This window comes from Phyllobates terribilis, unplaced genomic scaffold (genome assembly GCF_046119375.1).
Source record: "Phyllobates terribilis strain yellow unplaced genomic scaffold, ASM4611937v1 Scaffold_3__8_contigs__length_932513732, whole genome shotgun sequence".
NCBI classification, from domain to species: domain Eukaryota; kingdom Metazoa; phylum Chordata; class Amphibia; order Anura; family Dendrobatidae; genus Phyllobates; species Phyllobates terribilis.
Genome location: NW_027362763.1, coordinates 305794101 through 305807338, shown reverse-complemented (window position 1 = coordinate 305807338; position 13238 = coordinate 305794101).

The window sequence follows — 13238 nt, the reverse complement described above, 5'->3', positions numbered from 1 at the left end:
CAAGTCACCAGGCCCAGATGGCATACACCCCCGGGTACTAAAAGAATTAAGTAATGTGATAGACAGACCGCTGTATCTTATATTCAAGCACTCTTTATGGACAGGGACTGCCTCACTAGACTGGCGCCAAGCAAATGTGGTACCAATATTCAAAAAGGGGTCTAAAAGTGACCCTGGGAACTATAGACCAGTCAGCTTAACGTCTGTTGTGGGTAAATTGTTTGAAGGATTTCTTAGAGATGCTATTGTAGAATATCTTAATGATAATAACTGTCTAACTCCATATCAACATGGATTCATGAGAGATCGCTCCTGCCAAACAAACCTGATTGCCTTCTACGAGGAGGTGAGCTCACAGCTGGACCGGGGAGAGTCAGTGGATGTTGTATACCTTGACTTCTCCAAAGCGTTTGATACCGTGCCACACAAAAGGTTGGTATATAAAATGAGAATGCTTGGTCTGGGGGATAATGTGTGCAAGTGGGTAAATAGCTGGCTGAGTGATAGAAAGCAGAGGGTGGTTATCAATGGAGTAAGCTCAGGGGGTGTCAGGGTTACTAGCGGGGTGCCTCAAGGGTCTGTCTTGCGCCCTATATTATTTAATATATTTATTAATGATCTAGTGGAAGGGTTGCATAGTAAAATAGCAATATTTGCAGATGATACTAAACTTTGTAAAGTAGTTAACACAGATGAGGATAGGGCACAGCTACAGGAGGATTTAGATAAATTGGGGAGTTGGGCCAAAAAATGGCAAATGGGGTTCAATGCCGATAAATGTAAGGTCATGCACATGGGAAAGAAAAACAGCAGTCACCCATACATATTAAATGGGAAAACGTTGGGGAAATCTGACATGGAGAAGGACCTGGGCGTCTTGGTTAATAGCAAATTAAATTGGAGTGCCCAGTGTCAGGCAGCAGCTGCGAAGGCAAATAGAGTCATGGCATGCATCAGAAGAGGAATAGGGGCATATGATGAGAACATTGTTCTTCCTCTGTATAAAGCGCTGGTAAGGCCGCACTTAGAATATTGTGCACAGTTCTGGGCTCCGGTGCTCAGGAAAGACATATTGGAGCTAGAGAGGGTACAAAGGAGGGCGACTAAGGTAATAAAGGGAATGGAGGGACTAGAATACCCAGAGAGGTTGTCAAAATTAGGCCTATTTACGTTGGAAAAAAAAAGGCTTAGGGGAGACCTCATAAACATGTATAAATACATCAGGGGGCAGTACAGAGATCTCTCCCATGACCTGTTTATACCAAGGATGGTGACAAAGACGAGGGGGCACACTATGCGTCTGGAGGAAAGGAGGTTCCTGCACCAGCATAGAAGGGGATTCTTTACGGTCAGAGCCGTGAGACTCTGGAACTCTCTGGGAGAGGAAGTGGTGATGTCCAACTCACTTAATGAGTTCAAGAGAGGCCTGGACGCCTTTCTTGAGAACAATAAAATTACATCTTATGCTTAGTGATAGTTAATTAATCCAGATTGGTGTCGGGAAGTGAATTTTTTCCTCAATGATGTCAATTGGCCTATACCGCATGTTTTTTTTTGTTTTGTTTTGTTTTTTTTTGCGGAATAGCTGCAGTGCACAAGAAATAGGCTGAACTGGATGGACGCTTGTCTTTTTTCGGCCTTATAAACTATGTAACTATGTAATATGGCTTCGGGCGCGGTTTACTGGACAGAAGGATCAGAACTATTATATTTTATATTTAATCCAAAAAGGCAGTGTTTATAAAAAAAATATATACAAAAGATTTTACAAAGGGGACAAAACAATACAGAATATACAGTTACATAAAATGGATAAAACAAAAGAAACCTACTATGCCAATCACAGAGATAATTCAGCTAGCGGATGGAAGCAAGGCAATTGAAAATGTCTAATTAACGGGATCAAACCTACACTGACATGTATCTTCCTTAGCATTGAACCCAGATCATAATTTGCCTTGATCTTTTATCAGCACCTGAGTTACACCCACACCCTCCTGTGATGACCTCACGTGGGCCAGGTTGTGGGCTGTCCTCAGCCCTTCAGGATTTTATGATATTCCCAATTTATGCGATAACTCCTCTCCGGATGATCGCCGAAGTTCGAGATTTTCTATTGGGATTGTATCGTTACCCAGAGACCAGACATGACATGGCTGCTGTCAGTGATTTGCCCATTACCAATTTTGTGGCCTATAGGCAGGGGTTACAGTTAGGAAAAAATATGCATCTTCTTCCCCTATTCGCCCTCATGCTGAAAATGTATGTCCCATCACTATCGGATTTATACAAACCGCCAAAATTTTCCCAATTTTCTTTTGGAGACAGCTGTCTATTGTAAATGTATAACATTTCCTTTGAGGGACAATGTATTTCCTGGGGACAAAAGGCTTCTTCCACGTCTGTGTCTATATGTAAACACTTGTACCTTTTTGTTGTCCAACCCTATGAAAAGACCTCCTGGTTCAATTACCTGTCTATTCTATAAATCTCAGTCTTTCACAAAAGACAACCTCTTCCACTGCAGGGGTCTGTTGTCCTAAAAGGAACTGCCTACATTCTAATTAGGATGGTTCACTATCCAGATATAACTAACTTCCTACTCCTTTATGTCCATTGTACTAGACTAATTCTAAGGCTGTGTGCCCACTATGCGTTTTTCAAGCGTTTTTGATGCGGAATTTCCGCAGCGTAAACACTTGCAAAACACTTGGTAATACGTGCCCCATGATCTCTAATGAAAATCTGCATGTTCTGTGCCCATGCTGCCGAATTTTCCGCAGCGGATTTTCCTTGCGGAAAAATCTGCAGCATGTCCATTATTTGTGCGTTTCTGAATGCGGATTTGAGGTCCCAATGCATTTGAAAAACGCAAGTCAAATCCGCATGTAAAAACGCGTGTAAAATCCGCAAGCGTCTTTGACTACAAAGAACATGCAGAAACGCTGCAGAAATTTTCTGCTTCATTTCTGCATCGTGGTCACATACCCTAAGGCTGTGTGCCCACTATGCGTTTTCCAAGCGTTTATGCTGCAGAATTTCCGCAGCATAAACGCTTGGGAAACGCTTGGTAATCCGCCCCCCATGGTCCCCAATGACAAACCGCAATGTCAATGCCCATGCTGCGGATTTTTCCGCAGCATTTATACTGCGCTCAAAAATCTGCAGCATGTCCATTAATTTTGTGGACACGCAGCGTAATCGCCGCTATTGACTTGCATTGAAACGCATAATATCCGTGTCAGTACATTTGTACACACGGATATTATGCGTTTCTATGTGCGGATGGTACCCAAGTCTAGAGGAGAGGAGACTCTCATCCAGACCTGGGTACCATAGAAACTGTAAAAAAAAGAATTTAAAATAAAAAATAAAGTTTATACTTACCTTCCATTGTCCTCCCGGTGTTTTGTCTGCTCCGTCCGGTGTCTTGCACTGCTTGCGCTGTTGTGAAGGACCTGCCATGACGTCACTGAGTCATGTGACCCATCACATGGCTCAATAACGTCACCGCAGGTCCTTCACATCATCGCGAGCATTGCAAGAGACCGGACGAAGCAGACAAAACACCGGGAGGACAATGGAAGGTGAGTATAAACTTTATTTTTTTATTTTTTACCATTCTTATTCTTTTTTTTTTTTAACTAACTTGGTCACACTACTATAACTCCATGCCGGTTGCATGAATTTATATAGTGTGAACGAGTTGTCAAGCACTTTTCCAAGGGATGCTAAAATCCCTTGGAAAAGCGCTTGATAACCCGCATGCAAAGACGCTTGACAAACACTTCTACCTGGCGGGAAAAACGCATGTACAATCCGCATGCGTTTTTCCTGTCAGGGAGAAGCGTAAAAAATATGCAGCATTTCTGCATCGTGGCCACTTAGCCTAAGAGTGTCAGCTAGATTGCCAGTTCTTGTCCTACTGCAAAAGAGAGAGGAGGAGGAGGGAGGGAGGGGGTGACTGCCCCCCTCACTTGTGGCTGCAGAGATTTTAATATTTTCTGTGACACTGCGCAATAATGTGTGACTGTGTAATAGTGTTATTGTGTAGTGGTGTTACTGTGTAATGGTCTTACTGTGTAATGAGTCAAAAGTGAAAGACACACCGATGGAACAGCATTTACAGAAAATGGGTCTTATTCTCTGTGGCCTCAAGGAAATGGATAGTGTGATAGTGTGACTGCAATTATGTAAAAGTGTGTGACTGTGCGAGAGTGTGATTGTGTGATAGTGTTATTGTGTAGTACTGTGACTATACGATAGTGTGACTGTGTAATAGTGTAGTGATGATCTCATCACACTGAATGGACTGGCCGGCACCTCTCCTGACCGGAGCGTGACAGCATGATGGATTTCTATTCAGCTGTCAAGCTCAGGTTAGGAGAGATGCCGGCCAGTACGAGGTTTATGATGCGATTCTCGCACGAGAAATACGGCTGCGTGTCCCTGCCCTTATAGTGTGACTGTGTAATAGTGTGTGACTGTGCAATGGACTGTGTGATAGTGTGACTGTGCGATAGTTTGTGGAATAGCATGACTGTGATAGTGTGACTGACAGTGTTACTGTGTGGTAGTGTGACTGTAATATTGTTTCTGTGGAATAATGTGACTGCAATAGTGTTACTATGTAATAGTGTGACTGTGCGATCGTGTGACTGTGTAGTAGTGTGTCTATGTGATAGTAACACTACTACACAGTCACACTATTGCAGTCACACTATCACATAGACACACTATTACACAGTAACACTACTACACAGTCACACTATTGCAGTCACACTGTGTAATAGTGTGTCTGTGATAGTTTGACTGCAATTATGTAATAGAGTGATTGCAATTGTGTTACTATGTAATAGTGTGACCTCGATCGTGTGTCTCTATGATAGTGTGACTGCGATAGTGTGACTGTGTAATGGTGTTACTGTGCGATGGTGGGGGACTGTGCGATAGTTAGACCGTGTAGTAGTGTGTCTATGTGATAGCGTGACTGCAATTATGTGACTGCAATAGTGTGACTGTGTAGTAGTGTTACTGTGTAATTGTGTGTCTGTGATAGTTTGACTGCAATTATGTAATAGAGTGATTGCGATGGTGTTACTATGTAATAGTGTGACCTCGATCGTGTGTATGATAGTGTGACTGCGATAGTGTGTGACTATGCGATAGTGTGACTGTGTAATGGTGTTACTGTGTGATGGTGTTTGATTGCGATACTGTGACTGTGTAATGGGTGAGTCGGAAGTAAAAAGCAGACACCAATGGATCAGCATTTACAGAAAATGAGTCGTTTTACTCTATGTTGCCTCCATGAAATGCATATGCAAATCTCTACCCTAAATAATCCTGACACACATTGCTTAAATAGTAGTAATACCATGTACAAAAGATACCTCCTTACATTTCTGAAAGAAAACAGTCATGCTAGGTAGGGACTGACCACTGGGACTACCACTAATCCAGAGAATAATAGGGACTGTTGCTGAGTACACAGCCTCATGGTCTCTGACAATTCCACCTACAATAAATGGAACAGTCGTACTCATTGTGTTGAACCCCCTGTGGGTCATCAAGTCATCATGTAGTCCTATGTATGCACACATTTACTCATAAATACAATATATCGGACACATCTCTTAAAAGGAACCTATCAGACAATTCACATTGCCCATAGCATGATTGCACCTAGGTATATTACTTTCTAAAACACATGAGGTTTCAGAAAAGATATACTTAGAAGAGTCGTCCGGGGACTATAGCTGGAGAGCAGACTAGTCTGGTGCCGCCCACTGCCGGCTCTTCCCAGCGCTGTTGCAGGTGATTGATGGGTCTTTCCCTTGCGTATACATAGGAGGTGACCTATCGATCACCTGTAGCGGCGCTGGGTAGAGTCGACTGGGGGTGAGACCAGACTAGTCTGCTCTCCCGCTGTACTCACTTCACAAACTCAAGAATGGCTTACTATTCAAGTCTGAGAGATTTTGCAGATATATTTTTATGCTTTTTGCATTTAACACTTAATAAACTCATTTTAAGAGTAAATAAATATAAATATTTTAGAGATGAGCGAATAAAGATCAGTATTTCATGGGCGTCCGTTAGGAGCCCTGCGAATCTCCTCCTACCTGTTGGCATCCCAGGTGCCTCTTTTGATAAGTAGTCCTGGTACAGCATTAATTGCACGTCAGTTTGCAATGATGTTGTCACGCCAGGTCTACAAATCTATTTCCAAAATGCCCAAAAGCAACTAGAATAATTCCTAATATATCCCTTCACCTTAGTAAAACATAACGTTTATTGTTGCATTAAAATATTCTATACTTGCATGTCAGAGGCCTATAAATAAGAAAGAGGGATACCGACAGGCAAGCGGTTCACAGGGATTTTGCCTGGCAGTCACAAAATACTGACGTTTATTCGCTCAACTCTAAAATATTTATATTTTCATACTGTTAGAATTCATTAAGTGTTAAATGCTAAATATATACAAATACAGTGGTGGCCAAAAGTATTGGCACCCCTGCAATTCTGTCAGATAATACTCAGTTTCTTCCTGAAAATGATTGCAATCACAAATTCTTTGGTATTATTATCTTCATTTCATTTGCTTGCAAGGAAAAAACACAAAAGAGAATGAAGCAAAAATCAAATCATTGATCATTTCACACAAAACTCCAAAAATGGGCCAGACAAAAGTATTGGCACCCTCAGCCTAATACTTGGTTGCACAACCTTTAGCCAAAATAACTGCGAACAACCGCTTCCGGTAACCATCAATGAGTTTCTTACAATGCTCTGCTGGAATTGTAGACCATTCTTCTTTGGCAAACTGCTCCAGGTCCCTGATATTTGAAGGGTGCCTTCTCCAAACTGACATTTTGAGATCTCTCCACAGGTGTTCTATGGGATTCAGGTCTGGACTCATTGCTGGCCACCTTAGAAGTCTCCAGTGCTTTCTCTCAAACCATTTTATAGTGCTTTTGGAAGTGTGTTTTGGGTCATTGTTCTGCTGGAAGACCCATGACCTCTGAGGGAGACCCAGCTTTCTCACACTGGGCCCTACATTTTGCTGCAAAATTTGTTGGTAGTCTTCAGACTTCATAATGCCATGCACACGATCAAGCAGTCCAGTGCCAGAGGCAGCAAAACAACCCCAAAACATCAGGGAACCTCCGCCATGTTTGACTGTAGGGACCGTGTTCTTTTCTTTGAATGCCTCTTTTTTTTTCCTGTACACTCTATGTTGATGTTTTTTCCCAGAAAGCTCTATTTTTGTCTCATCTGACCAGAGAACATTCTTCCAAAACGTTTTAGGCTTTCTCAGGTAAGTTTTGGCAAACTCCAGCCTGGCTTTTTTATGTCTCGGGGTAAGAAGTGGGGTCTTCCTGGGTATCCTACCATACAGTCCCTTTTCATTCAGACGCCGACGGATAGTACGGGTTGACACTGTTGTACCCTCGGACTGCAGGGCAGCTTGAACTTGTTTGGATGTTAGTCGAGGTTCTTTATCCACCATCCGCACAATCTTGCGTTGAAATCTCTCGTAAATTTTTCTTTTCTGTCCACATCTAGGGAGGTTAGCCACAGTGCCATGGGCTTTAAACTTCTTGATGACACTGCGCACGGAAGACACAGGAACATTCAGGTCTTTGGAGATGGACTTATAGCCTTGAGATTGCTCATGCTTCCTCACAATTTGGTTTCTCAAGTCCTCAGACAGTTCTTTGGTCTTCTTTCTTTTCTCCATGCTCAATGCGGTACACACAAGGACACAGGACAGAGGTTGAGTCAACTTTAATCCATGTTAACTGGCTGCAAGTGTGATTTAGTTATTGCCAACACCTGTTAGGTGCCACAGGTAAGTTACAGGTGCTGTTAATTACACGAATTAGAGAAGCATCACATGATTTTTCAAACAGTGCCAATGCTTTTGTCCACCCCCTTTTTTAGGTTTGGTGTGGAATTATATCCAATTTGGCTTTAGGACAATTATTTTTGTGTTTTTTCATTGAAGACAAATTAAATGAAGATAATAATACCAAAGAACTTGTGATTGCAATCATTTTCAGGAAGAAACTGAGTATTATCTGACAGAATTGCAGGGGTGCCAATACTTTTGGCCACCACTGTATGTCTGTAAAAACCCTCAGAACTTGAATAGTAAGTCATTCTTGATGCATTAAATAATACCTTGATATCTGTTAGCCAATTTATTGTATAAAAATCCACAATTTTCTTAATATGTAACTGAGCTGTTAAGATCTATGGTCCAGACACAGATCTCCCTAAGAGTCTGCCTCCAGAGCTTATTTTAAATGAAAGGGAGCATTACCAGTGTGAGCAGGGTCGGACTGGGGTGCCTAGGGCCCACCAGGGGAATTGACTCTAGGGGCCCACACTATAGCCCACTATAGCCCACCATAAACGGTTTTATTATTTGTAATTTTTTAATCTAATATGAGGACAGGGATGTTAAACATATTTGTAATATACTTTATTAGGAAAATAAGTTCTGTCAGCAGCAAATGACTAGTCCTGATGTCCATGAGCTCCCGGCTTTCTCCTGCCCCTGATTTACAGGTTCTTTTTTTTAACTGAATTAGCAGCGGGTGTCACGCCAGGTGTGGGAAAGACTTAGTGCAACGCAACACAAAGGAAAAGGGAGCCCAGACACTAGGGAAAGGGGGGAAGCGGAGACCTCCTAGTCTGGTCTAGCGTCACCCTGTCTCCCCTAACGTCCCTATATTGCCTGCTCAGCAATCGCTGCACGCGTGCCTCGCCCGACTCTCCCTGACATATGGCTACAGCTAGGGATGGAAGGAGACTAGCACTAGTCAACCTCCACTAAAACTCTGTAGACAACAAGGGTGGACAAAACAGGGGAAATGGCTTAGCTTTAGATGAACTAAAATTAGCACACGGCTTCAAGCTCCAGAGAGTTCTGCTCCTGCTAAGCTTCACAAGTAGAAATGGATATAGCTGGCGACTCCCTCTCAGACACACCAATTACATATACACCCAGGCAGAGAGCTAATTAGCAAGAGAGAGGTAGCTGCTCGGTCCTAAAGACAGCCTCTTATCTAAGAGGCTGTCTTCAATGCCAAATGGAGAGATCTCCTGCAATCCACTGCAGGACGACTGTCTGTCACCTCTGACACACCCGTGACAGCGGGGGACGGAGAAAGTTGGGCACTCATGACTATCCAGGACTCATCATTATGTGCTGGAGCTGTCCAATACAGGATTTTGGTACAACTGAGTGACCCAGCATTTTGCTAGGAGGATCCGTCACTAGTTTGTTACCCTAAGGCCAGAGCCCCACTATCAGTATTTGATCAGTATTCGGTCAGTATTTTTTCTCGGAAGTGAGAGCCAAAATCAGGAGTGGGTGATAAATGCAGAATTATTGACTTGTTTCTATTATACCTTTTCTCTGATTGTTCCTCACCTGGTTTTGGCTCCCACTCCTGAGAAAAAATACTGACCAAATACTGATAGTGAGGCCGTGGCCTTAGTTCGGATACCATAACATTAGTGACAGATTCACTTTATCAAAATCCCTGGATAAAACCTTCAGGGTAGTTTCACACGAGCGAGTACACTGCGTGATGCCTGTTGCTTGTATTTTACAGTGGACCCGCTCATGAGGAGAATCGTGCCAGCATTACACTGATATATACTCCTATATAATGGCGGATGCATTATGTACAATGTTATGAGCCAGAGTGTAATCCGTCAAGTGCACTGGATACCTCTTTAAAGGGACTGTCCGCACAGAATGACTGTTCAACCCAAGTGTTAAACTCAGTGCTTCATGGCTGGGCAATCATTTACATAGACCTTCCCACCTGCTTGTTTTCCTTCCATCTCCACCCTTCTCTGGCTCTATGAAGTCAGAAAGTTAGAGCTGTCAATCAAATTAGAGAGGGGGGGTGAAAAATGATGGAAAACAAGCAACTGGCAAGGTGAATTTAAATGTTTGGCCCCGCTGTGAAGCACCGAGCGACGGGACTTAGCTTGAACAGTCACTCTGTGCTGACAGAGTCCCTTTAAAGGGAATCTGTCACCTCCCTGGGTGATATCAGACCTCTACTATGGCCATACAGTGTATAGAAAAGTAAATCTATACATACCTGTATGGCCCATAGCAGAGGTCTGATTGCAGAGAAATCTGGTTTTATAAAGTCTATTCTCCAGAGGCTTGGCGTCCGGGGGATGCCAAGCAAACCCCTCCTATCTCCTTACTATTCCCCTAAATCGCCACTTCTGTGCTAAATTACCATATTCCCCCCTCCCCTGCACGTCACAGGGCCCTGTGATGAGCCCTGCTCTGCCTCCCCTTCCCTCCCGCGCATATCATTATCTCCAAACTGAAAGTAAAGATTACACAAGAACCACAGGACGGATTTCATCAACCAAGGTATCATATTAATCAGTGTAATGTCACCCACCTGACAGTGTATGTGGTTTACTGAGCACAATCCTGCTGAGAGATGCTCTATAAGGGTAACTTGTCACCTTGAGAAACGCTATTTATCTGCAGATATAGGGTTAATCCATGGGTAAATAGTTTTTTAGCCTGGTTAGAGGATTACAGGGAGAAAATGTTTTATTCTCCCTGCAGCCACTCACTTCCTGTCATAGGGTCTGTGCAAGGAGGGAGACATTACAGTCACTACAAAGTGACTTGAGAAAGCAGCGCACAGGCAACGCGAAACGCGTGTTGGGAGGAAACAAAACAGCCCTAATACCAGTCTGGGGGTTTGCGGGACATCTACCTGAGGGTAAGGGGTTCTGGACTTTCAGTTTACTATTATGATATGGATTGATTTCTGGTTGTTGGCCCTGTTTTTCTATACTATGGTTGCACTGTTGTGCTTACATTCTGACCGTAGGGTCTATATTATACTCTTAGGTCAACTTCCTGCTACTAGGTAAACGTATTCTGATTTCCTAGTTCACAATTCCGTACAGATTATTCCATTTCCTTTGGCTGGTTAATTCCATAGGGGGTTTCTCTGGCATTGGCTCCCGTACAAATTGGTTTTATATATTTGTCAGTTTTGTCCATGTATGTATTTGTATTTAATAAAGACTTTTGTCATATTTTTGCACAAAAACTCCTAGTTTCTCTGTTTTTTTTATACACATTTTGGAGTTGCATGGGCACACTCTCACTTATGCGTGTCGATGTGCCCTAGCTTAACATGATTTTTTGGAAATTTTTATAGAAAAGTGATTGTGCTGTAATAACGTCCCGGCACTTAGAATGTGACATCGTCCAAGGAGTCCAACCTCAGGCTGGGCTTCATTGAACGACTAACATGGCAGCAATACATGCAACGCACAACTGCATCACAGAGGTGCGATGGGAGCTGTTGAGTGCATGCACCAGCCACTGTGCTATATAATGCCACTGTCAGTGATTGACAAAGGCATTTAAATACTTAAAACAGCAGCAATCAAGGCGAGCTCTGATCACTGCTGTTACAGGCAGATGCCGGCTATGTATCACAGCCAACATCTGCCTGGTATGGAGCAGACTCAGTTCCTGAACCCGCTAGATAAAAGCACATCCTTAAGGTGACAGTTATGTCAGGGTTAGCAAATTTCACTTGTCTGTTTCTAAACGTGGAAAGACAAATGGAATTCCCTAACACATGTGAAAGAGCCCTAATAGATTTAGTAAATATGCCCCAAGCATATGAATGTTATTACACATCACAATGCACTATACATACACACATCTTACAAAAATACATATAATTCCGGATACACAAACATACAGTACAGACCAAAAGTTTGCACACACCTTCTCATTTAAAGATTTTTCTGTATTTTCTTGACTATGAAAATTCTACATTCACACTGAAGGCATCAAAACTATGAATTAACACATGTGGAATTATATACTTAACAAAAAAGTGTGAAACAATTGAAAATATGTCTTATATTCTAGGTTCTTCAAAGTAGCCACCTTTTGCTTTGATGACTGCTTTGCACACTCTTGGCATTCTCTTGATGAGCTTCAAGAGGTAGGCACCGGAAATGGTCTTCCAACAATCTTGAAGGAGTTCCCAGAGATGCTTAGCCCTTGTTGGCCCTTTTGCCTTCACTCTGCGGTCCAGCTCACCCCAAACCATCTCGATTGGGTTCAGGTCTGGTGACTGTGGAGGCCAGGTCATCTGGCATAGCACCCCATCACTCTCCTTCTTGGTCAAATAGCCCTTACACAGCCTGGAGGTGTGTTTGGGGTCATTGCCCTGTTAAAAAATAAATGATGGTCCAACTAAACGCAAACCGGATGGAATAGCATGCTTCTGCAAGATGCTGTGGTAGCCATGCTGGTTCAGTATGCCTTCAATTTTGAATAAATCCCCAACAGTGTCACCAGCAAAGCACCCCCACACCTCCTCCTCCATGCTTCACGGTGGGAACCAGGCATGTAGAGTCCATCCGTTCACCTTTTCTGCGTCGCACAAAGACACGGTGGTTGGAACCAAAGATCTCAAATTTGGACTCATCAGACCAAAGCACAGATTTCCACTGGTCTAATGTCCATTCCTTGTGTTCTTTAGCCCAAACAAGTCTCTTCTGCTTGTTGCCTGTCCTTAGCAGTGGTTTCCTAGGAGCTATTTTACCATGAAGGCCTGCTGTACAAAGTCTCCTCTTAACAGTTGTTGAAGAGATGTGTCTGCTGCTAGAACTCTGTGTGGCATTGACCTAGTCTCTAATCTGAGCTGCTGTTAACCTGCGATTTCTGAGGCTGGTGACTCGGATAAACTTATCCTCAGAAGCAGAGGTGATTCTTGGTCTTCCTTTCCTGGGGCGGTCCTCATGTGAGCCAGTTTCTTTGTAGCGCTCGATGGTTTTTGCAACTGCACTTGGGGACACTTTCAAAGTTTTCCCAATTTTTCACACTGACTGACCTTCATTTCTTAAAGTAATGATGGCCACTCGTTTTTCTTTACTTAGCTGCTTTTTTTCTTGCCATAATACAAATTCTAACAGTCTATTCAGTAGGACTATCAGCTGTGTATCCACTAGACTACTGCACAACACAACTGATGGTCCCAACCCCATTTATAAGGCAAGAAATCCCACTTATTAAACCTGACAGGGCACACCTGTGAAGTGAAAACCATTTCCGGTGACTACCTCTTGAAGCTCATCAAGAGAATGTCAAGAGTATGCAAAGCAGTCATCAAAGCAAAAGGTGGCAACTTTGAAGAACCTAG